This window comes from Neofelis nebulosa, chromosome 8 (assembly GCF_028018385.1).
Source record: "Neofelis nebulosa isolate mNeoNeb1 chromosome 8, mNeoNeb1.pri, whole genome shotgun sequence".
NCBI classification, from domain to species: domain Eukaryota; kingdom Metazoa; phylum Chordata; class Mammalia; order Carnivora; family Felidae; genus Neofelis; species Neofelis nebulosa.
In genome coordinates this window covers 84,773,480-84,799,332 of record NC_080789.1, presented here as the reverse complement: position 1 = coordinate 84,799,332, position 25,853 = coordinate 84,773,480, and the positions used below count along the sequence as shown (strand labels likewise).

The 25,853-nt window shown below is 38.4% G+C and overlaps 1 protein-coding gene across 8 annotated transcripts in view; it reads right to left on the bottom strand.

The window, feature by feature from the left end:
- Positions 1–25,853, bottom strand: part of SOX5 (SRY-box transcription factor 5) — a 1,021,816-nt gene that overhangs the window by 848,694 nt on the left and 147,269 nt on the right. For all 8 annotated transcript variants that reach the window (XM_058743357.1, XM_058743360.1, XM_058743362.1 and 5 more), the window contains exon 2: positions 24,465–24,546. The gene's annotated coding sequence lies outside the window, so the exon portion shown is untranslated. The remainder of the gene's footprint in view (positions 1–24,464; positions 24,547–25,853) is intronic.

Genomic DNA, 25,853 nt, shown 5'->3' with positions numbered 1-25,853 from the left:
TATTTAAAAGGACAGAATTTGCAGGGTCTAACATAATGGCCTTTTAAAAAGTACAGAAATCCGTATCCAGCCATTTGCCTTTAATAGAAAATTTCTTAAAGATCATACACTGATAAATCATAGGCAGTTAAATTCATGCTGTCAATGCACATAATGAATGCTAAAGGAATAGCCTAAGTTTGGTCGTCTGACCTGATAGGTCTGGAGATCAGATAATTCAGAACAAATATTTAGCACTATCCCTGGATGTATATGTTTCACATTTTTCCAGGAATGGAAAGGAAACTTACATGCTCATGCTTCTGAAGGTCTGTTGAGGATACCTCATACTGAGCACATTTTATGTTTCAGCTTCAAGATTTATGTAAAATTTTAAAAATAAACTTAAAAGATTTTATGTTTTAAAGTTCTTAATTATATGACTTGACCTTTAAATCACTATGTAAAAATGACTTTGAGAACTGTATATTAATTACATTATAGTCATTATCATCATCACCATCATAGCTATCTTTTCTTAAGCTCTACTACATCCCAGGCCTTGTGTATGACTTTTATAATACTACATATCAGACTCTGTGTGCTCTATGTATTAAATCATTTAATATTAACCCCACATTATTCATAAATATTTGTTACACCCAAGCCAAATGTCTCATGAAAGAACTTTATACAGAAATGTCTTCTATTTCATTGTGAAATCAAAAACAACAGCGAAGAATAAAATGTACATAAATATGGGGAATTGGAAGCAATTGAGAAAGTTCTACTCCTGGGTACTTGTCATGTAAGTGGGAAATGTCCCTCTGAACAATAATCCTATACTAAATGCCCTCTTCCAGTGAAACATCATCCATGACAATGAATTGACAATAATTTGAGTTGCTGGTTAATAAAAATTAATATAGCACTTGTAGAAATAAAAAGTAATCTAAAACTATTGGCCTTTAGTAAAGAGCAAAATTACTGTACAAAATATTGAAAGGAAAAAAGTTACATTTCTAAAAATCCAACCAATCTAATCAAGTATTTATGATATGTATCTGGATGTCCAGAAACAAATTAAAATAGAAAATATACTTCCACAGTCTTCAGTATTTCTTCCAAATCCTATATCCACTCAAGTTGGCAGGACATAATCAGTGGTTTATTTGGATATTGTCCACAGTTGTAAATGAGCATCATCGTTTCTGTGTTTTGGCAATGGACCATGTAAATGATTATACTGCTATATATTTAATGTAGTAGATATAAAACATGGCACAAAGTAAAAGTACCAAGTTTAGAAAACCATCTCATCAAATAACTCCCCTAAATTCCTCAACGTAAGTAGCCTGCAGACGGTAGGGTTGCCAAATGTAGCATCTCCATTAACACAATCACTCAAGTAACTTTCCATTTCTTCTCCTATCACTTTCACCCCATATCCCAACCCTCTAGATCCCGTTCATAAAAAGGAGTGAAGAGTGACATAAAGTGTGCCTCCTGGCCAGCACAGAGTCAGATGTGGGTTCCATGGCCGATCTAGCACCCCCTCTACAAATCCGGAAGGAAATCTACTGAAACACACGGGAGAGAAGACACACACGCTTCTTTGACATCTTTCATGCTCGTGAAAGCCGACTATAATTTTCTTAGAATATTAAAGTGCCATATTTTTACTGTCATTTTAAACTAAAAAGAAAAGTAGGGCTAAAATACATAATCAGTAAAATAGTTAAGTAGGCAAATTTTATTTCTCCAAATCTTACATCTTCCTTGACAACAAGCTTCTTTTTCTTCTGCCACTTCTTTCCTCAGACCTGCCTCTGACCACATTAGAGTTCAATTTATTTGTCAGTGAAGTTGATCTCAAGGCGAACACCCCATACTTATAACATTCCCTTTGCTTTTTCATTCTCATCAAAATGTACCTTCTTTTCCATGTTCTATTAGCCCAGCCCAAATCTTGAACTTCTAAAACCACAGCTAGCCAAGTGATAATACAGTCGCTGCCAATATGCCAGAGATTAGAAGCAGAAACTTGGAGTTGCAAAGGAAATTTCTGAGGCAATTAATTCAACTCTTCACTTCAAACTAGAATCCTCTATGTAATTTCTCTATAGTCATCTCAGACTCCGTACAACTCTATCCAGAGATCAAAATGCACTTCATTTTTTTTAAATAAGTAAATCCATGTTGACAGACTGGAAGGCTCAAAATTTTTTTTTAAATGTCTTTATTTTTGAAAGAGAGACAGAGTGTGTGTGTGTGTGAGAGAGAGAGAGAGAGAGAGAGAGAGAGCGCAAGAGCGTGCATGAGCGGGGCATGGGTGGAGAGAGACGAGACAGAGGATCTGAAGTGGGATCTGAAGCAGGTTCCATGCTGACAACAAAGAGCCTTATGAGAGGCTCCAACTCAGAACCACAAGATCATAACCTGAGCCTGTCAGTCGCTTAAATGACTAGGTCATCCAGGCGCCCCCAAATGCCCTTCATCTTGGTGTAAAACATCCAATTTTAACTTTCCTCTACTGGTCTCGGTTCTAGAGCTATGCATAATCATTTGTGTTTCAAACCCAGATGCAAGCCCACCTTTCACCCAGCTCTGTGTCCTGGGTTGCTGACTTCTATAATATATCAAGAGAGCCCCTTGCTCCCAGGCTTCTGGTGGGGTTTTGAAAATGAGAGGCTTCAGCCAGAGATCAAACAGTAAGAAAAGAGTGAGGGCAGGATACGTTATTTCTGCAGCTCCCTCCTTGCAAGTGACTTTCAGAGTCTGGTGGTATCTATCTCCCTAGTCAGGTGGGCTTCTCCATACAGCTCCTTTCTCCTGGTCCCTTCAGACCTAGAGGTGGTGACAACTCTCTGCTATTATTATCCCCAGAGTACTTCACCACCCTTGTTGGTTCCTTTCAATAACTGCTTTATTGAGATATAACTCACATACTACACAATTCATCCATTTAAAGTGTACAATTCAATGTTTTTTTGACATATTCATAAAGTTATACAACCATTACCACAATCAATTTTGGAACATTTTCATCTCTCTGAAAACAAACTCCATACTCATTAGCAGTCATTCTCTGTTTTCTCTCAACCCCTCAGCCTAAGGCAAACACAAATCTACTTTCTGTTTTTAAAGACTTGGCTATGTGGCTATTTCATATAAATGGAGTCATTCTATATGTAGTCTCTTGTGACTGGCTCTTTTAGCTTATCAAATGTTTTCAAGGTTCATCCATGTTGAAGGGTGTATCAGTACATCATTTCTTTTTCTTTCTAAATAATATCCCATTGTATAGATATGCCACATTTTATTTATCTATTCATCAGTTCATGGATATTTGGGTTCTTTCCACTTTTTGGCTATTATGAGTAATTTTGCTATGAGTATTGTGTACAAGTTTTCATGTGGACATGTTTTCAACTCTTGAATGAACTTGAGAATGGAACTGCTGAGTCATACGGTAACTCACAAGGTTTAACCTTGTAAGAATCTGAGACAGACTCTTCCAAGCAGTTGCCCATCTTATACTCCCATCTGTGATGTACGAGGGTTCTGATTCCTCCATGTCCTCTACCAATACTTATTATTACGTCTTTCTTATTGTGGAAATTTTAATGAGTGTAAAGTCTCTTACTGTGGTCCTGGTTTTCAAAACCCTGTCTATATCCTTATAACTATTCCTTTTATTAAATTCTCTTCAAATTATTCCACCTCGAGGCGCCTGGGTGGCTCAGTCGGTTGAGACTCCCACTTCAGCTCAGGTCACGATCTCACGGTCTGTGAGTTTGAGCCCCGCGTCGGGCTCTGGGCTGATGGCTCAGAGCCTGGAGCCTGCTTCCCATTCTGTGTCTCCCTCTCTCTCTGCCCCTCCCCCATTCATGCTCTGTCTCTCTCTGTCTCAAAAATAAATAAACGTTAAAAAAAATTAAAAAATTAAAAAACATTAAAAAAAATTATTCCACCTAAGTCCATCATCTGTTTGGGTTTTATTTCATCATCTATTTCTTGCCAGACCCTGACTGACTCCAAGGCCAATCCTTTTTGACATTTTGAAGGACTGTTTTGGAATCCTTCCTAAGTTTCTCTTTTTCAAGCTAAACAACTTCTTATAGGAACTATTAGTATCCAGATTATCTACCCCTATAATTCACCAGCTTTAGGCATTAAATTGTCAATGTCCTTAAAATTATTTTACCCATAAGTGACATATGAACTGACTAGTATACTTTTCACCAGGTGATTATTTCATTGGTTATAGACACTATACTTCTTCTAATAATGCTGTTAAAGGTGACACTACCTCTTATCTGAGCAGATAGATCTTAACTGTTGGTTTATACTGAACATGAAATCAACCTGAATATCTTAAAAATGGACTGTCAAACTCAAATACCCCCTACCTATAATTGGCCAATTGATTTCAAAATTATATGTAGAATTACTTTTACACTGTTAAATTTCATCTTGTTAAGTTTGGGCCAACACTGAGTCTATCACTGACTTTGTAAGTACCAAATGAGATAAAATGGGTTAAAGTGGCAAGTGTGTCCTTGAACAAAAATGATAAAGTGTTAGTCCTCTTGCTTACTTTCTTCTTTCATCAAAGCTCTTTTTAATGAATAGACAAGGCTTAGCATGTCATATGTGGTCAAGTCTAAAGAAACAATTAGATGGACCCTACCTAGGAGTGTCCATTCTTTCTATTACATCCATTACAAGCCAAGACTCTTGGGGTCCCATTGCTATGCTAACCTACCCTAATAGCCTAAATTGTTATTTCTTGTCTTTTTGACACTAGCCATTCTGACAGATAGAAGGTGATATCTCACTATAATTTGATTTGTATTTCCCTGATGATTAGCGATATTGAGTATCTTTTCATGTGTCTGTTGGCCATTTGTATGCCTTCTTTCAAAAAGCATCTATTCAGGTTCTCTGCCCGTTTCTTAATTGAATTGTTTTTTTGTTTGTTTGTTTTTTTGTTTTGGTGTTGAGTTATAGAAGTTCCTTAAATATTTTGAATATTGACCCTTTGTTGGATTATCGTTTGCAGGTATCTTCTCCCATTTAGCAGGTTACCTTTTTATTTTTTTGATGGTTTCCTTCACTATATAAAAGTTCTGTTGTTGTTGTTGTTGTTGTTGTTGTTGTTGTTTCGTTTTGGTGTAGTCCCAGTGGTTTATTTAATTTTTTTTTAGTGGTTTCTTTTTTTTTTTTAATTTTATTTTTTATTTTTTAAAAATTTACATCCAAATTAGTTAGCATATAGTGCAACAATGATTTCAGGAGTAGATTCCTTAGTGCCCCTTACCCATTTTAGCCCATCCCTTCTCCCACAACTCCTCTAGTAACCCTCAGTTTGTTCTCCATATTTATGAATCTCTTCTGTTTTGTCCCCCTCCCTGTTTTTATATTATTTTTGTTTCCCTTCCCTTATGTTCATCTGTTTTGTCTCTTAAAGTCCTCATAGGAGTGAAGTCATAGGATTTTTGTCTTTCTCTAACTGACTAATTTCACTTAGCATAATACCCTCCAGTTCCATCTACGTAGCTGCAAATGGCAAGATTTCATTCTTTTTGATTGCCGAGTCATTCTCCATAGTATGTATGTATGTATGTATGTGTGTATGTGTGTGTATATATATATATATACATATATATATATATATATATATATATATATATATATATGTATATATATATACCACCTCTTCTTTATCCATTCATCCATCAATGGACATTTGGACTCTTTCCATACTTTGTCTATTGTTGACAGTGCCGCTATAAACATGGGGGTGCATGTGTCCCTTCGAAACAGCACACCTGTACCCCGTGGATAAATGCCTAGTAGTGCAATTGCTGGGTCATAGGGTAGTTCTATTTTTAGTTTTTTGAGGAACCTCCATACTGTTTTCCAGAATGGTTGCACCAGCTTGCATTCCCACCAACAATGCAAAAGAGATCCTCTTTCTCCGCATCCTCGTCAGCATCTGTTGTTGCCTGAGTTGTTCACGTTAGCCATTCTGACAGGTGTGAGGTGGTATCTCATTGTGGTTTTGATTTGTATTTCCCTGATGATGAGTGATGTTGAGCATTTTTTCATGTGTCGGTTGGCCATCTGGATGTCTTCTTTGGAGAAGTGTCTATTCATGTCTTTTGCCCAATTCTTCATTGGATTATTTGTTTTTTCAGTATTGAGTTTGATAAGTTCTTTATAGATTTTGGATACTAACCCTTTATCTGATATGTCATTTGCAAATATCTTCTCCCATTCTGTCGGTTGCCTTTTAGTCTTGCTGATTGTCTCCTTCACTGTGCAGAAGCTTTTTATTTTGATGAGGTCCCAGTAGTTCATTTTTGCTTTTGTTTCCCTTGCCTCCAGAGACGTGTTGAGTAAGAAGTTGCTGTGGCCAAGGTCAAAGAGGTTTTTGCCTGCTTTCTCCTCAAGGATTTTGATGGCTTCCTGTCTTACAATGAGGTCTTTCATCCACTTTGAGTTTATTTTTGTGTATGGTGTAAGAAAGTGGTCCAGGTTCATTCTTCTGCATACTGCTGTCCAGTTTTCCCAGCACCACTTGAAGAGACTGTCTTTATTCCATTGGATATTCTTTCCTGATTTGTCAAAGATTAGTTGTGGGTCCATACGTTTGTGGGTCCATTTCTGGGTTCTCTATTCTGTTCCATTGATCTGAGTGTCTGTCCTTGTGCCAGTACCATACTGTCTTGATGATTACAGCTTTGTAGTATAGCTTGAAGTCTGGGATTGTGATGCCTCCTACTTTGGTTTTCTTTTTCAAGATCGCTTTGGCTATTTGGGGTCTTTTCTGGTTCCATACAAATTTTAGGATTGTTTGTTCCAGGTCTGTGAAGAATGCTGGTATTATTTTGATAGGGATTGCATTGAATATGTAGATGGCTTTGGGTAGTATTGACATTTTAACAATATTTGTTCTTCCTATCCAGGAGCATGGAATATTTTTCCATTTTTTTGTGTGTCTTCAATTTCTTTCATAAGCTTTCTATAGTTTTCAGTGTACCAATAGTTTATTTTTGCTTTTGTCTCCTTTGCCTGAGGGGACATATCTAGAAAAATGTTGCTAAGGCCATGATGGCTAAGAGATTACTGTTTACATTTTCTTTAGTTATTTTATGGTTTTAGGTCTCACATTTAGGTCTTTAATCCATTTTGAGTTTATTCTTGTGTATGGTGTAAGAAAGTGGTCTTCCTTCATCAAAGTTCTTAATACAAATAATAAAGAGGATAAGCCAATGAATAGAATGGGTAGCATCTGGCCACAGACCACTCTTTAGATTGATAACCATTATACTAATCTATATCCTTTAAATAAGGTTCTTCAGCTATTAATCCATGTTACCATACTGTCCACCAAACCAATTTCCTTCTTAATTTCTCAAAATTTTATGATATATAAGTACATTTAATAAATGATGGTATCTGTTAATAGAGTAACTGTATTTAAAAGAATTAAGTTACATGATTAGATCTTAGAGAACCCATACTACCTTCTTGTGAACACCATTTTGTTTTTGTGTTCAGAAATTATCTACATAAAAACACAATCTAGAAGCTTACTTAAATCCTTAAAGTATAAATAAAAATAAAATATAAATATAAAAAATAATCTTTTCTCTCATTAAAATTTTTTTTTATTTATTATTGTTGAGAGAGAGAGAGACAGAGAATGAGTGGGGGAGGTGCAGAGAGAGAGGGAGACACAGAATCTGAAGTGGGCTTCAGGCTCCGAGCTGTCAGTACAGAGCCCGATGTGGGGCTTGAATTCAAGAGCTGTGAGATCATGACCTAAGCCGAAGTCAAGCACTCAACAGACTGAGCCACCAGGAGTGCAATTTTCTTTCATTTTAAATTTCAGGTAACATTTACACATCTTGAGTCTTCTGACACTTCTTTTCTCCTACATTCTGTTTCAAATTTTGCCAACAACGGGTTTTTAAAAATGACTTCTATTTAGTAACCACCTCACTCCATCCTATATCCTTCCCCAATACATAGGAGTTAATTATAGGCACTCTGACCATTCAACACTTGAAATCAAAACATCTAAAAGTCACCCTTGATTGTTCTTTTTCAACCCCCCCCATCCAAACTCCCATCAGCTAGAGCTCTTCAAAATATATGAAATATATACCATTTGATTACTTCTCACCAACTCCACTACTGTCAGTAGTACCAGCCAGAATTACCTCTCACTGGACTACAATAGTCTCCCCACTGATATCTGTTTCCACTTTTGCCCCTCTTTAGTCTACTCTCCACACAGTAGTGAGTAAGCTCTTAAAACTGTGTATCTGACCAAGTCACTCGCTCACTTACAACCACCCTCCATCTCACTCAGAATTGAGTCCAAGTGACCTGACCCTCTTTCCTTCCCAATGTCATTCCCTTGATGCTCCTTCCCACCCCCACCAACTGCTTCAGCTACACAGGCTTTCTTGCTGTTCGTGAAACTTAACAAGCTCAGTGTCTCTTCTGGCTCTTTACCTTTGCCACGTCCTCTCCCTAAAGTCTCCCCATAGAAATTTCCATGGCTTGTCATAACTCAGGACTCAGGTGTCATCTCCTCAGAGAACTTTGCCTGGCCTCTTTATCTAAAATGGCGCTTCCAACTCTACTCCTTACTCTACTTCATCTCCTTCTTCATTCATTTGGTTTATCACTATCTTGAAGTATTGTGTATTTATGTTCTTATTTCTGTCTTCACCCCTAGAATCTAAGCACCTTCAGTGCAGGGGCTTTTTCTGCCTTGTTCATCCAATATATTTCTGGCCATCTATAATAACAACCTACACATAGTGAGCACTCAAAAAAATTTTTTAATAAATTGAATGAAAACCCCCAGGGAACAAACCTAATACTATAAATTCTGATCTTGGTGGAAACAGGGAGAAATACAGAAGAGTGAGGACTGCTTTGGCAAGTCTTCCAGTCACACTGTGCTTTAGGACCCCCACATGAGAACACAGTCTTCATTCATGAACTACATCAATCAACAGACCAACAGGTCCAGTCTGAATCTGCTGATACCAGAGAACTGCAGCATATGAGAGCCTTCAATCTCAAGCGTGGGGCAGGAGTATTTTTTTCCCTATCTCAACCACCACTCTCCCAATTATAATAAATGAATAAAGTAGATTGAAGTTAAGGAAAAATAAAGCAAAATTAGAAGCTGGCAAAAAGCAAACCCACTGCCTGGGGCAGCCTGGGGCTGATGGATGATGACAGCTAGCAGACAAATCCTGTTCCCCATTCTAAATTCTGTCTACTACACAAATTAGCAAGCTCATCAATATCTGCACGGCATTTACCTTCTGCAGCAACAGCTGCTGCAAAATCACGAAGCTGACTTTTTGGGTTGTGGTCCTGCCGATGGGATGCAATTACAGGCCAATCGGGGTCCAAGATAACAGAATGACAACCCAGTATTACAGGAAAGGGTTTTGCAAGGGCTTGGAGGATGACCAAGGGTCACCTGTATTGAATCTATCACTTGCCCCCAACTCCTCAATAACTAGATGTCTGAATGAGGAGATGTAAGTTAGTAATTAACCTGTGCTACCATTTAAACCATGTAAAACTTAAAAACATTACATCATTGAGCAGAAACTTGTAAGATATATAATCTCATATCTGGATTCTGCTTTAAACCTGGTTCTTTTTTTTTTTTTTTAATTATGGTTCTTTTGGGGGTGCCTGGGTGACTCTGTTGGTTAAGCATCTGACTTCTGCTCAGGTCATGATCTCAGAGACTGGAGCCTGCTTCAGATTCTGTGTCTCCCTCTCTCTGTCCCCCACCGCCCCCTGTTCATACGTTGTCTCTGTCTCTCTCAAAAATAAAAGTTGAAAAAATTTTTTTTTAAATTATGGTTCTTTTCATGAAAACTTGTACTCAGTGTAGAAACTATATTTAAAATCGCAAAACTCTTGGGGCGCCTGTGTGGCTCAGTCGGTTGAGCCTCTGACTTCAGCTCAGGTCACGATCTCTTGGTTCATGAGTTCCAGCCGCACGACGGGTTCTGTGCTAACAGCACGGAGACCTGAAGCCTGCTTTGGATTCTGTGTCTCCCTCTCTCTCTACCCCTCCCCACTCATGCTCTCGCTCTTTCTCTCTCTCTCTCTGAGATAAATAAACATTAAAAAAATTAACAAAAAAAATCTCAAAACTCTTCCATCCTTTAAAAAATTATGACACAATACAATCTTATATTTTAGCATGAGAGAAGAAATTTTGCCCCTCATCTTCAGAGAAGGGAGAAGAGATAAGACCAAATACAAGAAATACAATATATCTTTCCCTAAAAGTTTAAAATGAAAATAGCAAAGAGGAAAGCGACTTTATGATTGATTTTACAAGGAATGGTTTATATGCACCTTTATGATGATAAGAATGGCAAAATATTCTTAAAACATCCTGCACTGGGAAAACAAAACTATGAGTGGCTTAGTTAATGATACACAGTAACAGTTTTGCCGAACTGAGACCCTGACCAGTACTGATTAGGAGAAAGGTGATTAAAAGAAAATAGAAGAGAGACTAGAGGGCCTGGGTCTATTTCAGGCATTTTCTCATTAAAGCCCTGAGATTTTTCAAAGCAGGTATCACTTATAACAAGAGAAACTTGTCTCTCTCTCTGTCTGTCTCTGGCTAGTCATGCCCCTTCAGACTAAGAGGCCACACAGCAGTAGAGACATCCCAAGAGAAGGCAAGCTATCCTCACCTGAGAAAGAAAAAGAAAAGGTCATCAAGAACCTTATTGCAGCTGAGAGAAGCCAAGACACACGATCCACTTACTCCTTGCCTTCAGCAAACTCTACTGATTTCAATAATCAGTGTGCAGGCTGCCTCCCAAGCTTAATGTGTGCAGGGACCCCGCTCCCTCCGGCATTGCTATTCCCAGCTGATATTTGTTGACAGTTGAAGATCTGGCTACTACTGGACATAGATGTCAAGATCCTTTTCGTTTGAAGAGATCTCACAGGGCAGGGGTGGTCACTCCTGCCTCTCCTCTGCTCTCAAGCATCTGGTACCTTTCTTAGTAAGGCATTTACCAACTCGTACAATTGATATGTATACAAGTGCTAGGATCCCCATCAGGTTGTGAGAAAACGTATATTTCCTTTGGAGTCACCTCTAGAATACCACCTAAAAGAGTTACTCAATGCTCAATAAGTAGTGAGCTAAAGGGTATCCTTCTACTCACATTGCCGTTAGTTAAAAATGAAGATGAAAACATAGGAGAAGGGCAACAATAAAACAGTATTTTTATTTTTTCACAATGGCAGTATTCTTGTTGGCTCTGTACAGAAATCTAAACTTCTTTTTTTTTTTTAAAGTATGATACATGTTTTCTCTAGATGGTGAGCCTCAGGAGACCAAAGACAATTTGTTCTCCCTAATATAATGCTTAATAATCTTGTAGATTCTCAATAAATGCCTGTTGATTAATGAGCATTCTACTAAAGCCAGCTAGATATTGATGATTCTCCCATTTTTCTTCCCGTCACTCATTATACCTTTCCTAAAAAGGAAACTTGTTTTAAATGATCAGTCCCTTTCTTCTTCAGTGAAGAAGACCTTTATGGAAAATATACCACCACAGGGGTGGGGTCTGTCGGGGCATTCACTCAGGCATAGAGCCTGGAGGATGAGAACAGATAACACAGAACTGTATTTAAAAGAAAAAAAAAAAAAAATCCTGCCATTGCCTCCGGTCTTTGGAGCCCAGAAGCCAGGAATCAGTGCCCGGGGTCAGCCTCCACAAGGCTCAATTAAAGAAGATTTTAAGAGAAGAGCCATTTTAGAAATGAGAGCATTACTGTTGACTTGAAGGAAGTAGCAATAACAGAGAAAAGAGAAAAAAAAAAAAAGGCTCTTTCTCTTTCCATATTGCTCTCTGATTCACTGTGTGACTTCAGACGTATCTGTAAGTTCTCTGTGCCCTACTTTCCTTACCTATGAAGCTAGGGGAAAAACCATGAAGTTCCATTAACTGTCAATAATTTGAATAGGATTAAGTTATAAATTTTTACATTTTGTAATGTATTTTGACATTTTGTGACCCTTCTAAAATTCCCAGAAGATGGCTGCATGGTAAAAGTGATTAATACTATAGCATCCTTTTTGTGGAAATAAACCATCAATAATGCATTTTCAGGATTGCTATCTTCCTCATTATCTATTCTAGGGTGCTAGAAATAAGTAACTTGTGTTATTTTGTGGACTCTGACAGGCTGGTGCCTTGTCACACTCTTGCTTCTAATCTTCCAGAACTCTGGAGCTGAAAACCACTTTCAAACAGGGATTTCCTGGGTACTGCTAACACTGACATCAAAGCCTTCAGTTCAAGGGTCACATCTTCTCTCCCACTCCCCTGACGTCTCTGTCTGGCCTGAACTCACTGAACGAAATGCCCTCTTTATCTCGAAGAAGTGCAGGCTGCTATGAGAAGGAGTCTGGGGAGGGAGGTTATTGGTTGCAATTGTTTGAAAGATTCTAATAATTGCAGCTAGGGATCCATCCTCTCGTGTCACATAAGTTGGAAAATGGGTCAGACATAATGCATTTGGTTAAGTGTCTAAACTGAAAAGGTGCTATTTTATTTTAAATGGCATAGTCTTTACAAAGGCTAAGGTTACTGGTGCAATGCTCTCTCATTTTAAAACGTATCAGGGACATGCCCTCTGAGGGTCATGCTTTCATTTGCTGATGTTAATTCTCAGCTGCCTGCTTCTCGTCCTTCATTGTACCCTGTGTCTTAGCTGGGCACGCTCCTGATTCCCTGCTATATCCAGACGGTCCATGTAAATAGTGTTTATGTTAAGGAAGTCATGTTCAGTGTGACTGGAGCACACAGAAACTGATGTTGTTGTCACTTTAGATTAAGCTCTTATTTTAGTAAAGGAGGCAATTGGAGCAGGCAGCTGAGTGGCTGAATGAAATATTCAGCTCATTTCATTTAGAGCTGCCCGGTTTCCATTGTTCATGCTGGCAAGGCTGGTTAACTCTGTTGGTGCCGGCACGACAACAGCCCCCACTTGCTCATGCACCCACACTCAGGCTTCCTCCAGCTAACATATTTTAGTCAGCCATCAACACACATAGAAGTAACCAGGTGAGGGGCGCCTGGGTGGCTCAGTCGGTTAAGCGTCCGACTTCGGCTCAGGTCATGATCTCACAGTTTGTCGATTAGAGCCCTGCATCGGGCTCTGTGCCGACAGCTTGGAGCCTGGAGCCTGCTTTGGAGTCTGTGTCCCCCTCTCTCTGTCTGTCCCTGTCCCACTCATGATCTGCCTCTCAAAAATAAATAAACGTTAAAAAATTTTTTTTAAAAAATTAACACGTAACCAGGTGAACTATGCAGGCACAGTCACCCCTGGGTGCATCTTTGTGACCTCTTACCCATTTATACGCCCCAAGTGGCTGGTTTAAAAAGGAGTGTCTATATAAGCATAGATTATGCCTGAATCTCCAGGTACAACTGGAAGATAAGATGCTTAAAACAGTGTTTTTGTGTTAAAGTGAAAAATGTGTTTACCAAAGGAAGATGATGGGCTTAATTCCTTGAAACGTTGTAAGTACTGCCTGTAACAAGGAGTTGTTTAAAACACAAGTAGATACTATCATTCTAAAAATGCACTGGTTACATAAATTTTTGCTGGGAACTTATTATTTGGAAAAACTTTTACAGACAGCACCTTAGTAGCACTTTGCTACTTTCCTGGGAGTGTCATTGACTATGTCCCCACCACTTTTGGGAATTTGAGGAACCTGTTCTGAGACTCTCCTACCAGTCTGTTATAACCCAACTTGGTCAGAGTCTTCTGACTACTGAAGCTTTTTCTCTCTCTCTCCCTTTTTCTTTCTCTGTTTCTCTCCCTCCTTCTTTCTCCTTCCTTTAAAAAAGAAAAAAAAAAAGAAAGAAAAAGAAAAAAAAAAAAAAGAAAAAAAAAAAAGTTGAGCCAGAAAAGGTGACTGAAGGAAATGATTAAATATTGTTTCCATATATCAAAATTCTTGGTTAAATGAAGAACTTTTAACAGTTTTCACCCATAAGAAAATGTCTGGTAGAATGAATCATTTCATCAGCTCAAGATCTTGAGAAAGTAGAAATTCTTCTTAGCTACAGCTTACTGATATTACTTAATGTCTATATAAGGTGCCAGTCATCACTGAACAATAATAACAAATTGTTACTATGGAGATGCATTCAACTCTAAATACAAAAATAAGCGACAAGTATATACTAGGCTCTATGCCTTCATGGTATCTAAATATTTAATAAGTATTTATTACGTAGATCCAGGTTTTATGGGGCCACAAAGCTTATGCAATTTTAGAAAGAGAATACAAATTAAAATGATTAGTATAATATGAAAGTAAACATCCACGGGCGCCTGGGTGGCTCAGTTGGTTAAGCATCCGACTTCAGCTCAGGTCATGATCTCATGGTTCATGAGTTCGAGCCCCGCGACGGGCTCTGTGCTGACAGCTCGGAGCCTGGAGCCTGCTTTGGAATCTGTGACTCCCCCTCTCTCTCTGTCCCCTCCCCAGCTCAGGCTCTGTCTCTCAAAAAATAAATAAATGTTAAAAAAAAATTTTTAGGGGCGCCTGGGTGGCTCAGTCGGTTAAGCGGCTGACTTTGGCTCAGGTCATGATCTCGCAGTCCGTGAGTTCGAGCCCCGCATCGGCTCTGTGCTGACGGCTCAGAGCCTGGAGCTTGTTTCAGATTCTGTGTCTCCCTCTCTCTGACCCTCCCCCGTTCATGCTCTGTCTCTCTCTGTCTCAAAAATAAATAAACGTTAAAAAAATTTTTTTAAGTTAAAAAAAATTTTTTTAAAGAAAGTAAACATCCACAATGCAAAAATCCCAACAAACTACTATTTTAAAATGCTGAGAAATATGAAAAAAAATCACAAAATCTAGAATAAAACAGAATATTCATATCAATTAGGTCCCTGACTACAGTTCTCTGATGCTTTTTCCCCCTACAATTGTTGGCTGCTTATTCCACCTCTTTGTAAATATCATTTTCCATACAGAAAATATAAAGGTAATCCATTCTTGTACCTACTATGTTGAATCAAAATTTGTTTTCAACTATACATAAGTGGAATTCAGAAAACATGCAATTGCACACACACAGTGGTTCTTGCTGCCTGTATCACTGCTATAAGTTTGTGCCCTAAAAATACAGATATTCGAGAAATTCTATTTGTGTAATATTCATCAAAAATTGGAAAAAAATATACAATGTGTTAAGAACAGTATAAACTGCATCAGTCATTAAATTCCTAACAGGAAGAACTTCTATTGTGACTGGGCATTGATACAAACCATATCCTCTGTTTATAATATGATACATCTAATAACAAGAAGGGTTTTTCCACAGAGTAGCTTCTGGCTCTGTATGTTCCAAACCTAGTCTCACCCTTCCATCTGCACGCACAGGACAATGTGGCCTCTGGCTCCTGGGCTCCAGTGTGGCCTCTGTGTGTCAAATATTCTAGTCAAATGTTCCAAGGTGGAACATCATCAAATAGCCTCATGATACATGGAAGTGTTTGCAAACAACACAACTGTATTACACTTAATTTAAAATAACTGTATCCCCACTTTGATTCCTCCTTCAGTAGACCCTCCTCCAGACCAAAACAAAGCCATGGCCTCTCCAATTTCACCACAAAACAGAAAAGGAATGGAGGGAGGTTAAAGTTGGAAGCACTGGTCACAAATGATTGCGGTTAAAATAGCTTGCTTTGCAAATCTTACAAAATGTAGGTTCGTGTGTACACACTGCCTCCAACTTCTCCTCAAACCTACAGCAGAACTCCAGAATGAAGGGCTCTGGAGCTTTGTTTTGTCTCTGATGAAATAATTTATTCCTTTCCTGGATGAAAAAAAATGTTTTGTTTTTTTTTTTAAATAACATCAGGTATTTGTCAATAATTGTGAGTATAAATATCTATTAAAATAATTTTATTTTAAGACACAGTAAATCCAACTGGTATTTAACAATTGGAGAATTCAGTGAAAAATTTTTAAAAATGGTATCTACAGAAAATTTTGTTCTTGGAATTATAAAGCTATTAGGTACCAATTTTCTGAAAAAAAATCACAAAGACCTTCTGCATCTAAAGCAGAAACAAAATGTGGAATTAATTTTTTTTTAAGATGGCTACATATTTCAGCAGCTAAAAACAAGATAATAGTTGAGAAGAGCATGCTCAGTTAGCCACCAGTGGGAAGACTGTGGAAAGATGAATTTGGAACCTTGCTTTCCTAAGAGCCTATGAAAATAAATAAGAGAAGGAAATAATTCCAAAATTTAATTTTGATGGTTTTTCTCCTGTGCTCTCAGAAACATACAAATTGCAGTCTTATAACACATTATCAGTAAAAAATACAGACCCCTTTACTCATTGTGTAAATAGGTATAGCATAGTTCTCCATTAAACAAAATATTAAATCAAAATATTTGATTTTATGAACTATTAATGTAAGAAAAAATTTCTGTATTTTGAAGAAATCAAGTTTCATTCATTTGAAGTATCTTTAAAGATCATTAGAAAGATACCCATTCTTTGTGCCCATATTGACTAAAAAAGATAAAATAAACTTTCAATCCAATTGTCAGCTCCTAAGAAATCTACTCTATAATTCAGCATATTCGTGAAAATAGCTGAACATCCCTAAGTTTGAAAAGAATTCCCAAACCATTCATTGAGAGTTTAAAGGAAAAATTAGTCTTAGACTTGGGAATCAAATTCCAGTTGAAACTCTGGAGATAAATGGCCCATCTCTGAAGTGGGTTAAATGACCTGCTTATTTTCATATCTTTCCATTTCATTTCTTTTCTTCCTTCCTCCTTCTTTTCTTTCTTAAAACCAGAGGAACTGGGTAGCCTTGCCACAAAAACCATTAGCAAATGAAATGTAAATTATAAAAAGTATTTCAAGATATCAAGTTTGTGAAAGAGGGTCGGAAAAGAATGAAACATTTTGGAAAGTTGCTGAGGACCAGCAAAGCTAAAACCAAAGCAGAAACCCCCAAAAGTTAGCAAAAACAGACATTAATGAACAAGACCAATTATAGCCAAATCAAAGTCAACAAGGAGCATTCAAACTCATTCCAGTACCTATACCACCAGATCAAATTTGGACCTGTCAAATCTAGTTTCCTGTTTCACTTCTCTGGTAACCTAAATAGACCAAATGCTTCATTGTCATAGTGTTGCTACCCCATATATATCCCCGTTTCTATTGGTAATGCAGAATAAAACCATCCACACCCTATACACATATAACAAACACACACGCATGCACACATTTTGAGGAATATTTTCCAAGGTGTAGATCTGCCAAAAAGTTCAAATAAAGTATGTAACAGAACTGAAACTTATTACCAAACATTTTAACAAAGCCTAATGGAAAAATGACCTATAAATGTCACTGCCTAAAACAGAGGTCGGCACAGTATGGTCTATAGTCCAAATCTAGCTCACCACCTGTGAAATGAGATGATTTAATGAATGAACATTTATAATCAATTAAATGACTGAGAACAAGGGGCGCCTGGGTGGCGCAGTCGGTTAAGCGTCCGACTTCAGCCAGGTCACGATCTCGCGGTCCGTGAGTTCGAGCCCCGCGTCAGGCTCTGGGCTGATGGCTCGGAGCCTGGAGCCTGTTTCCGATTCTGTGTCTCCCTCTCTCTCTGCCCCTCCCCCGTTCATGCTCTGTCTCTCTCTGTCCCAAAAATAAATAAAAAACGTTGAAAAAAAAAAAAAATCTTTTAAATGACTGAGAACATTAACTTTGAGCTACAATTATGAAATGTCTCCCCCTCAAAATAATTCAATATTTTCTCATTATTAGACTTCTATTATAAAAAAAATCCTTAATTATTATTATATATTTAACTATGTCAATAAATTTTGTGGAATTTTTTTTCCTCTCTTAAAGTACTTACATAATATCCTCAAATTTGCCCTCTCATCGACAATACCTAAAATATTTACTATCTAGTACTTACCAGAAAAAATTTGCCAATACCCGGTTTAAAACAATCTGATCTATAAAACTGTTCTACCCCCACTTATTTCTAACTTTTATAATATATGTATGTGTGTATATATGTATGCATTTAGAGTGTATAACGTAACGACTCACATAAAAGATTTATAATTACCTCCTAATGCTTCCTAAATCACTACCAGGAAAAGGCTACAATAACTACCCCCTGAAAATAGATTCCTATGCAGAGCTAACAATAATGGATGGCATTTATCTCACCTCAGAATAAAATTGAAAGTAGGTACTAATTTTACCAAATAATTTAGTTTGAAAAAATTAAAATTATAATACCCAGTGCTAGTGGGGGCGTAAACAAGAAAACCCATTTCCACATTAACTGAAGCAGTGTTAAATGGCACAATCTATCTGAAAAGCAATTTGGTAATAGATAACAAAATCCATTGAAAATACTTTGACACAGGTAAATACCCTTTTTGTAAATCCAAAAATATGAAACATACACACACATAAAGATTTTCAATACCCAGTTACTTATGATTGTAACCTGCCCCTACCATTCACCAAGTATTAGAAGAAAACTTGGCACTATCTTTCCTTCATACCAACAGTCGATAGTTCCTCCCCCTTAGTCTTCCACATTCTTTGCTTCTTCATCTCTGCCTTGGTTTAAGAACCTGCCACTCATTTCTCATCTTGGGGCTGGATCTACCAAGTGAGGCCTAAGCTTATATAATTTGAAAATGACAGAAAAGACGGTAAAAATTGTGAATACAAAAACTGCATCACCGATGCCATCCAACAGTAAGAGAATTTTAAGAGAAGCATAACACAGGGTAGTAATATAGAAAGAAAATACGACTAAATGAAGTTAAAAACACACTTGTTACAAATTTCACAAAAACATATGACCATGAGAACATATTTTAGAGTTCCTACCCATGCTAGAGTCCCATGCAAGCCAAGAGTTTTTAATTTAAGCTTTATTTCAGCTTCTTGCTGTATCTGGCTCCTTACCAAACCCTCAGTTCCTAAGGTTAGTAATTTCTAAGCCATCTATCCAATCTCATTGCTGAAGATTAATTTTTCTAAAATGAAATTCTAAACACATTCCTTCACTACCTGAAAAATTTTCTTGCCAACAGTATACCTGGCACAAATCCCTCCATGAGATCACCTCCACCACTTCTCCAACTTCATTCTCTGTTGTTCCAGACATGCTGCATTATTTACAGTTCCTTGTAATGTTATTTCAATCCTCCCATACCTTAGCAGATGCTCTTTCCTCTAACAAAAATATATTCTCTTCTCTTTTCCAGCTAACAGATTTCTACTCCTGGTTTTCTATCCCAGCTTACCTGTTAAAGGTTTCCCGGACCTGACGACAGAGTTGATAGCAAGCTTGTTGGCTAACTCTCCTCTAGTACTGCACTTACCACCCCGTGATCAAGGCTCTTTCACTGTGTGTTTCCCCTGATACATTAAAAGCTCATTCAGGGCTGAGACCTTGTCCTAGCCATCGTTCCCCAGGTGCCTGCATTAAGTACTCAGTAATCCTCAATTGAACAAATGAATGAAAAAAGAGGAGAAGCAAGTATGCCAAAAGGTTATTTTTGTCGCTTCTGCTTATTGATATTTTAGCAGTTTTTTTACCCTTGTTTTAAAATACTTTTGTTATGTGGCTCTATTTGTTTTATACTAGGAAATCTAATTTATAATAAAATATTTCTTTGAGACTTACTCTAAGTTTCATTATATCTGCTATCTAATTCTCTTAAAACTCTGCACACCTGTGCCAGGCTTATTTCTATGGCCAACAGTCTACTTTACTTGAAATCATATTTAGATCCCTGTACACAATTAGCTAAATAAATATCATTAGTGCAGCTTCATTAAAGTGTATTTTCTTAAATATTTCTCAGTGCACATATTTCTCAGTAAGTGAGCATCTATTAGAGTTTTGGCAAGAAAAATCTTATAATGGACTTATTTCTGTAGGTATATATTTCAAGCGCTGACTGGAAGGAATAATAATTTTTTGCCATCTGGAATAAAACAGTGACGAATACTACAAGACTCAAATTATGTTCAGATGCATGAAGCCACGTTTCTGAATCACCATTATAATTCCTATCTCCCACCTAGGATGCACTAAAGAGTTGTTTTTAAAAGGAAAATATCCAAAATAATCTGATAATTCCCCTAAATATAATCCTCATTGAAGCTGAATATATTTTATCCTTTTTTAGTAAAGCTATCATTATCATTATCCAGTAACTGCCTGCAGAGACTTTATAGCAAACATTTTACCCTTTTTCTTGTGTATGATTTAAATATGTTGTTTTATTACATATTGTTTAAATATGCTCTACGTGAAGCAGCCCACATACACACAGCATATTTAGATATGAATACAGGTTAAAAGCACCAAACTGCAAACCACAGGCCATAGGAATAATATCCCCAAATAAGAGCTGATACCCTTTTAGTAGCTTCAGAGCCATTTGAATCCCATATCACCTAAACACTTAGTTCAGGTATAAGTTCATTTTCCAGCTTATGGTGCAATGGCTTCATATTGGACCTCTCCGCAAACATGTTCCTGTTTCTTCTTTGTTTAAGGCGTGTTATTCTGAGTTCATGTGATGATACACCTTATAGATAAATATAAGCTTTTATTCCTGGATAGATCCATGCCTCAACCAGGCTGGTTTGGTTGTTTAAAGAAAAGACTGTATTCTCATTACACAAGCCTGCATGCAATATCCATCCGAGATCAAGTGCAGTACAGCAGGAAGAACACCAGCTTTAGAGTTACACAGCTATGGAATCCCTGCAAAAGCACTTCAAGGTCTGTGTGACACTGAGGTCATTGGGCCTCTTTGAACCCTGGTGCTATGGGTTCAGTTGTGCCCCACACACACCCTCCTCAAATTTATACGTTGAAGTCCTAACTCCCAGTGCATCAGAAGGTGACATTTGAGGGGCGCCTGGGTGGCGCAGTCAGTTAAGCGTCCGACTTCAGCCAGGTCACGATCTCGCGGTCCGTGAGTTCGAGCCCCGCGTCAGGCTCTGGGCTGATGGCTCGGAGCCTGGAGCCTGTTTCCGATTCTGTGTCTCCCTCTCTCTCTGCCCCTCCCCCGTTCATGCTCTGTCTCTCTCTGTCCCAAAAATAAAATAAAAAATGTTGAAAAAAAAATTAAAAAAAAAAAAAAAAAAGGAAGGTGACATTTGAAAATAAGGTCATTGCTATAATTAGCTAAGTTAGGATGGGGTCATAAGTGTGGGCCCTAACCCAATATGGCTGGTGTCCTTATTAAAAAGAAAAAAAAAAAAGAAGCAAATTTGGACAGAGGAAGACACTTCTAGAGGAAAGATGATGCGAAGAGACAGGGAGAAGATGCCATCTATAAGCCAAGGAGAGGGAATAGATCCTTCCCTCACAGCCCTCATAAAGAACCAACACTGCCAATACCTTGATTTTTTACTTTGAGCTTCCAGAATTGCGACACAATAACAACAACAGAAAATCGTGGTTTAAGCCACCCCTCTGTGGCACTTTGTTATGGCAGCTCCAGCCGACTAATATACCTGGTTTCCTCAAATGTCAAATCCTTAATGTAAAGGATGTAGTGCCATTAAAAAGATTAAAAACCACATTAGAGGTATTCAAAAGAGGGTAGGATATATGGTTTTTTATCATTTGAGATATAATATTTGAAGTATTTTATTTCATATCCTTGAATCTTGTTTCTCTCCCCATTCAGGCAGTCAAGTTGCCATACTCTGCACTCATAGAATTGGAAAATTATTGTCAGAGCAGGGGAGCATGGGGTAGGAGAGAGTGTCCATTATTGGTTTTTGAGTTTCAAAAGCCTAAGACACCCTGGGAAATTGGAATGATTCCCATGCATAGAAAAGAGACCTAGAAGAGATTCTCCTATGTATTAATAAAGCTTAGAGCAGATTTAGATCCCTTTAGGTAAAAAAAAATAATAATAAGGTGATCAAGATAGACATTAGTGGATCCAGGTCAATTTAGGGGTGGGTAATTGCACCTTTACCCTCCTCCTACCACCTCAACTCATCCTACTGAGGTCAGAATGACAGGCCTTTGGTTCAGGAGATTCAATTGAGTTACCTCCATTAAATAGATATAAAATTCCAAAGTAAAAGGCCAGATCAAAAATCAAGATTTTAAAAGAAAATCATGAGACTGGTTGGATGGCTCTAAAGCCAACAAGATAATGTAAAGGATCAAAAGAACAGAGATTAGGAGAAGCTTTATGAAGAGCTTCTTGGATGGAGCTGCTACTCTATGGTAAGTCCCACCTCCCCCTAAGTAAGAGGGATGGAAGGTGCTTCTTTTTGTCTCTCAATCATTTAGAGAGGCTTCAAAGGAACAAGTTAGACAGCCTGAATGCATACCCTGGAGTTTGGGAAACCCAATGGACTGCTGACTGATTCTCCCCTTGAAAATCCAGAGGACAAGAGAGTCAGGCTAGGAGAAGCTCTGGAATCTGAGAAGCACCTGCACCCCTCCTATCCACAGAGGTTCATAAGATCCATGTTTTCATCAAGGAGGTGTGGGCCACATATGAGAGAACCAGCCTGCAGCCCAAGATGACCATCTGGAAGTATCACTGATATACCAAATGAGAGTTCATGTAGAACAGATGGTCTGAAAACCAGAGGCTCCCCTGGAAATAGCTGGAGGAGAAGCCCTGCCCAAGTCAAGGGAGTTGAAGCCAGATGGGTCCAGCAGGGGAGCCACCAAAGTGCCCCGAAAGTGGCCAAGTGGGTGTCAGTTTTAAACATCACCAGGACCAGAAAGCATGGAGCCAGCTTAACATAGCACCATTTCAAGTACAAAACATTCCTAAGCTATTTATTTCCTCTTCTTTCCCATACTCCAACCAGGGGTTTAGCAGTAGCCAGCCAGTGGGAGAGGAAGTGACAGACAAAAAGAGAGAAAGAAAAAAAAAAAAAGAAACACAATTCTCCCCATACAACTTTTGGCCCAACCCATAAATGGCTCCAGATAAGAGAGAGGAGATGATTGATATTAAACTAACTTTCAAGCTATGGTTATGGTCTGAGATTAAACCTTCTAATTTCAAAATGAAGACTATGTTTGGAATCTAAAGTGCCAAAAAGAATTTCTTCTTCTTTTTTTAATCTAAGATTAGTCCTATTAGGGATGGAGCCTGCCTGAGACTGATTTTTTTTTTCTTAAAGGCAAGGGAATACCCGCCACCCTTTCCCAATTCACTTTAAAGAAACAAGTAAAAGAAGTAAATTATTTTTGATTGATTTCCTAAGTTGTGCTTGTTCAAGATACTGTTGCAGAGAGAAATCCAAAAGATGTTGGTGGGGGATAACGGTTTTGGGGGAAGGATCTTCTTTCTTGGATACAGTCTGGACCTTAGAAATGGCCAAGTGATATGTCCCGGCAGGTGGACCCAACTGGCCTTGCAAAGGACTTCATGCAATAGTATGAAATAAGAACAATACTGCAAGTATCCTGTGCTGAATTCAGAGTGGCATGCCAGGAGCAAAGAGTTTCATCCCACCCAGAAAGGGTCTTATGGTTCAGTAGGATATGCCCAGGAGGTACCTGAAAGAAGCTTAGAGAAAGAGAGCAGAAGATCCTCAAAGGAAGATCAAGGTGTGCCTCAGCAGTTGGCTACAAGCACTGATGAGGGATAGGAGGAAATCTGTGGCTAATGAAGAGATGGCAGCCCAGGAACAGGTATGACACCCCTCAAAAGATACCCCTTGGTATCTCATAACCTTACCTAGAACTCAGATGCAACCTCAGATTGCTTCCACATGGTTAAATGGAAGATCAAAACATATGTAGGGGGCACCTGGGTGGCTCAGTGGGTTAAGCATCTGATTCTTTATTTATGCTCAGGACATGATCTCATGGTTCGTGAGTTCAAGCCCCGAGTCAGGCTCTGGGCTCTCTGCTGTCAGTGTGGAGTCTGCTTGGGATTCTCTCGTTCCCTCTTTCCCTGCCCCTCCCCCATTCATGTTTTCTCTGTCTCTGTCTCTCACTCTGTCTTTCTCTCTCAAAATAAATAAACTTCAAAAAGTACAATTTAGAATTAGCCACAGAAGAATAAAGAAATTTACATGTCTTGGGGCACCTGGGTGGCTCAGTTGGTTAAGTGTCCGACTTCAGCTCAAGTCATGATCTCGTGGTTTATGAGTTTCAGCCCCGCATTGGGCTCTGTGCTGACAGCTCAAAGCCTGGAGCCTTCTTTGGTTCCTGTGTCTCCCTCTCTCTCTGTCCCTCCCCCACTTGTGCTCTGCCTTTGTCTCTCAAAAAATGAAAAAAACATTTAAAAAAAAATTTTTTTAAACCTTACACATCCTACATGCTTATTGGGTAAAGAGAGACATACCTGCCACATAAGGGTAAGCTTGTCCAAAACTTCTAAGGATCCTCTGGAAGTGTGTCTTTACAACACAGACTGGTTAAAAAGCCTAGAAAAGAATTAGAGTTAAGTCATTTAGAGGAAGATTCATTGTGTAAGGAGGCCAACTCTCACATCTTAGCTGTTGGGGAAATACCAGTAGATTGTGATAAGCTGAGCAAGACAGAATACAAAACATTTACTACTATAGAACCCATAAATTCAACCTAGACATCAGCTGAAGGAAAAAAAAAAGTTAAGAAACTAGAAATCAGCTTCTTCAGTTTGTTTTTTAAATCAAATGCTCCAAATTCCGTAACACAGAAAAGTGAAGGAATACAAAGGAATTTAAGGTTCCCATCCTACAAATGTGAAATTTTTTAAAGTACCAAATATGTTTTTACTGAGAAGAAGAAATCCAAATAAGGGAATAGATTGTGACAGGAGTGCTACTTTAGAGAGAGTATTACACATAGACCAGGATAAAGTAAGTAAATCAGAAAGAGGCGTTTTCCCAGAAGATGGAATAGCAAGTACAAAGGCCCTGTGGTGACAGCATGCTAAGCATGTCCAGGGATAGAAAAAGGCCACTGCAGCTGCAGCATGATTAGGTAAGAGAGAGAGAAGCAGAACATGAGTGAGTTTGGAAAGTACAAAGGAAAGGCTTTGGATTTTGATCTAGGAGCTGGTAGAGAGCTATCCTTTTCTTAATTTTTTTTTTTTTTTTTTTTTAGTTTTGAGAGAGAAAGAGCGCTCCAGAGTAGGGGAGAGGGGCAGAGGGAGGGAGAGAAAGAATCCTAAGTAGGCTCCACACTCAGGGAAAAGTCCAACCGTGGGGCTCAATCCCACAACCCTGGGATCATGACCTGAGCAGAAATCAAGAGTCAGGTACTCAACTGACCAAACCACGCAGGCGCCTTAAGCTGTCTGAGTAAAACAGTTTAGTTTGAGATCATTAATGCTGTAAGAAACAGAGATTCCTATACTCTTTGCTTCATTTCCCTCAGTGGTAATATCTTGCAAAACTATAGTACAATATCAGATCCAAGATACTAACATTGATAGAGTCAAGACAGACATTTCCATCATCTTAAAAATCCCTGGGGCACCTAGGTGGCTCAGTTGGTTGAGCGTCTGACTCTTGATTTCAGGTAAGGTCATGTTGTAGGATCAAACCCCACATCAGGCTCTGTGCTGAGCAAGGAGCCTGCTTAGCATTCGCATATTCTCTCTCTCTCTCTCTCATTCTTTCATTCTCTCTCTCTCCCTCCCTCCATCTTTCCCTCCCTCATACACTCTCTCAAAAAAAGACAAAAAATCCCTCCAATTTCCTTTTTATAGCCATAACCATTTTCCCTCCCATCCCACCTCCTCTAT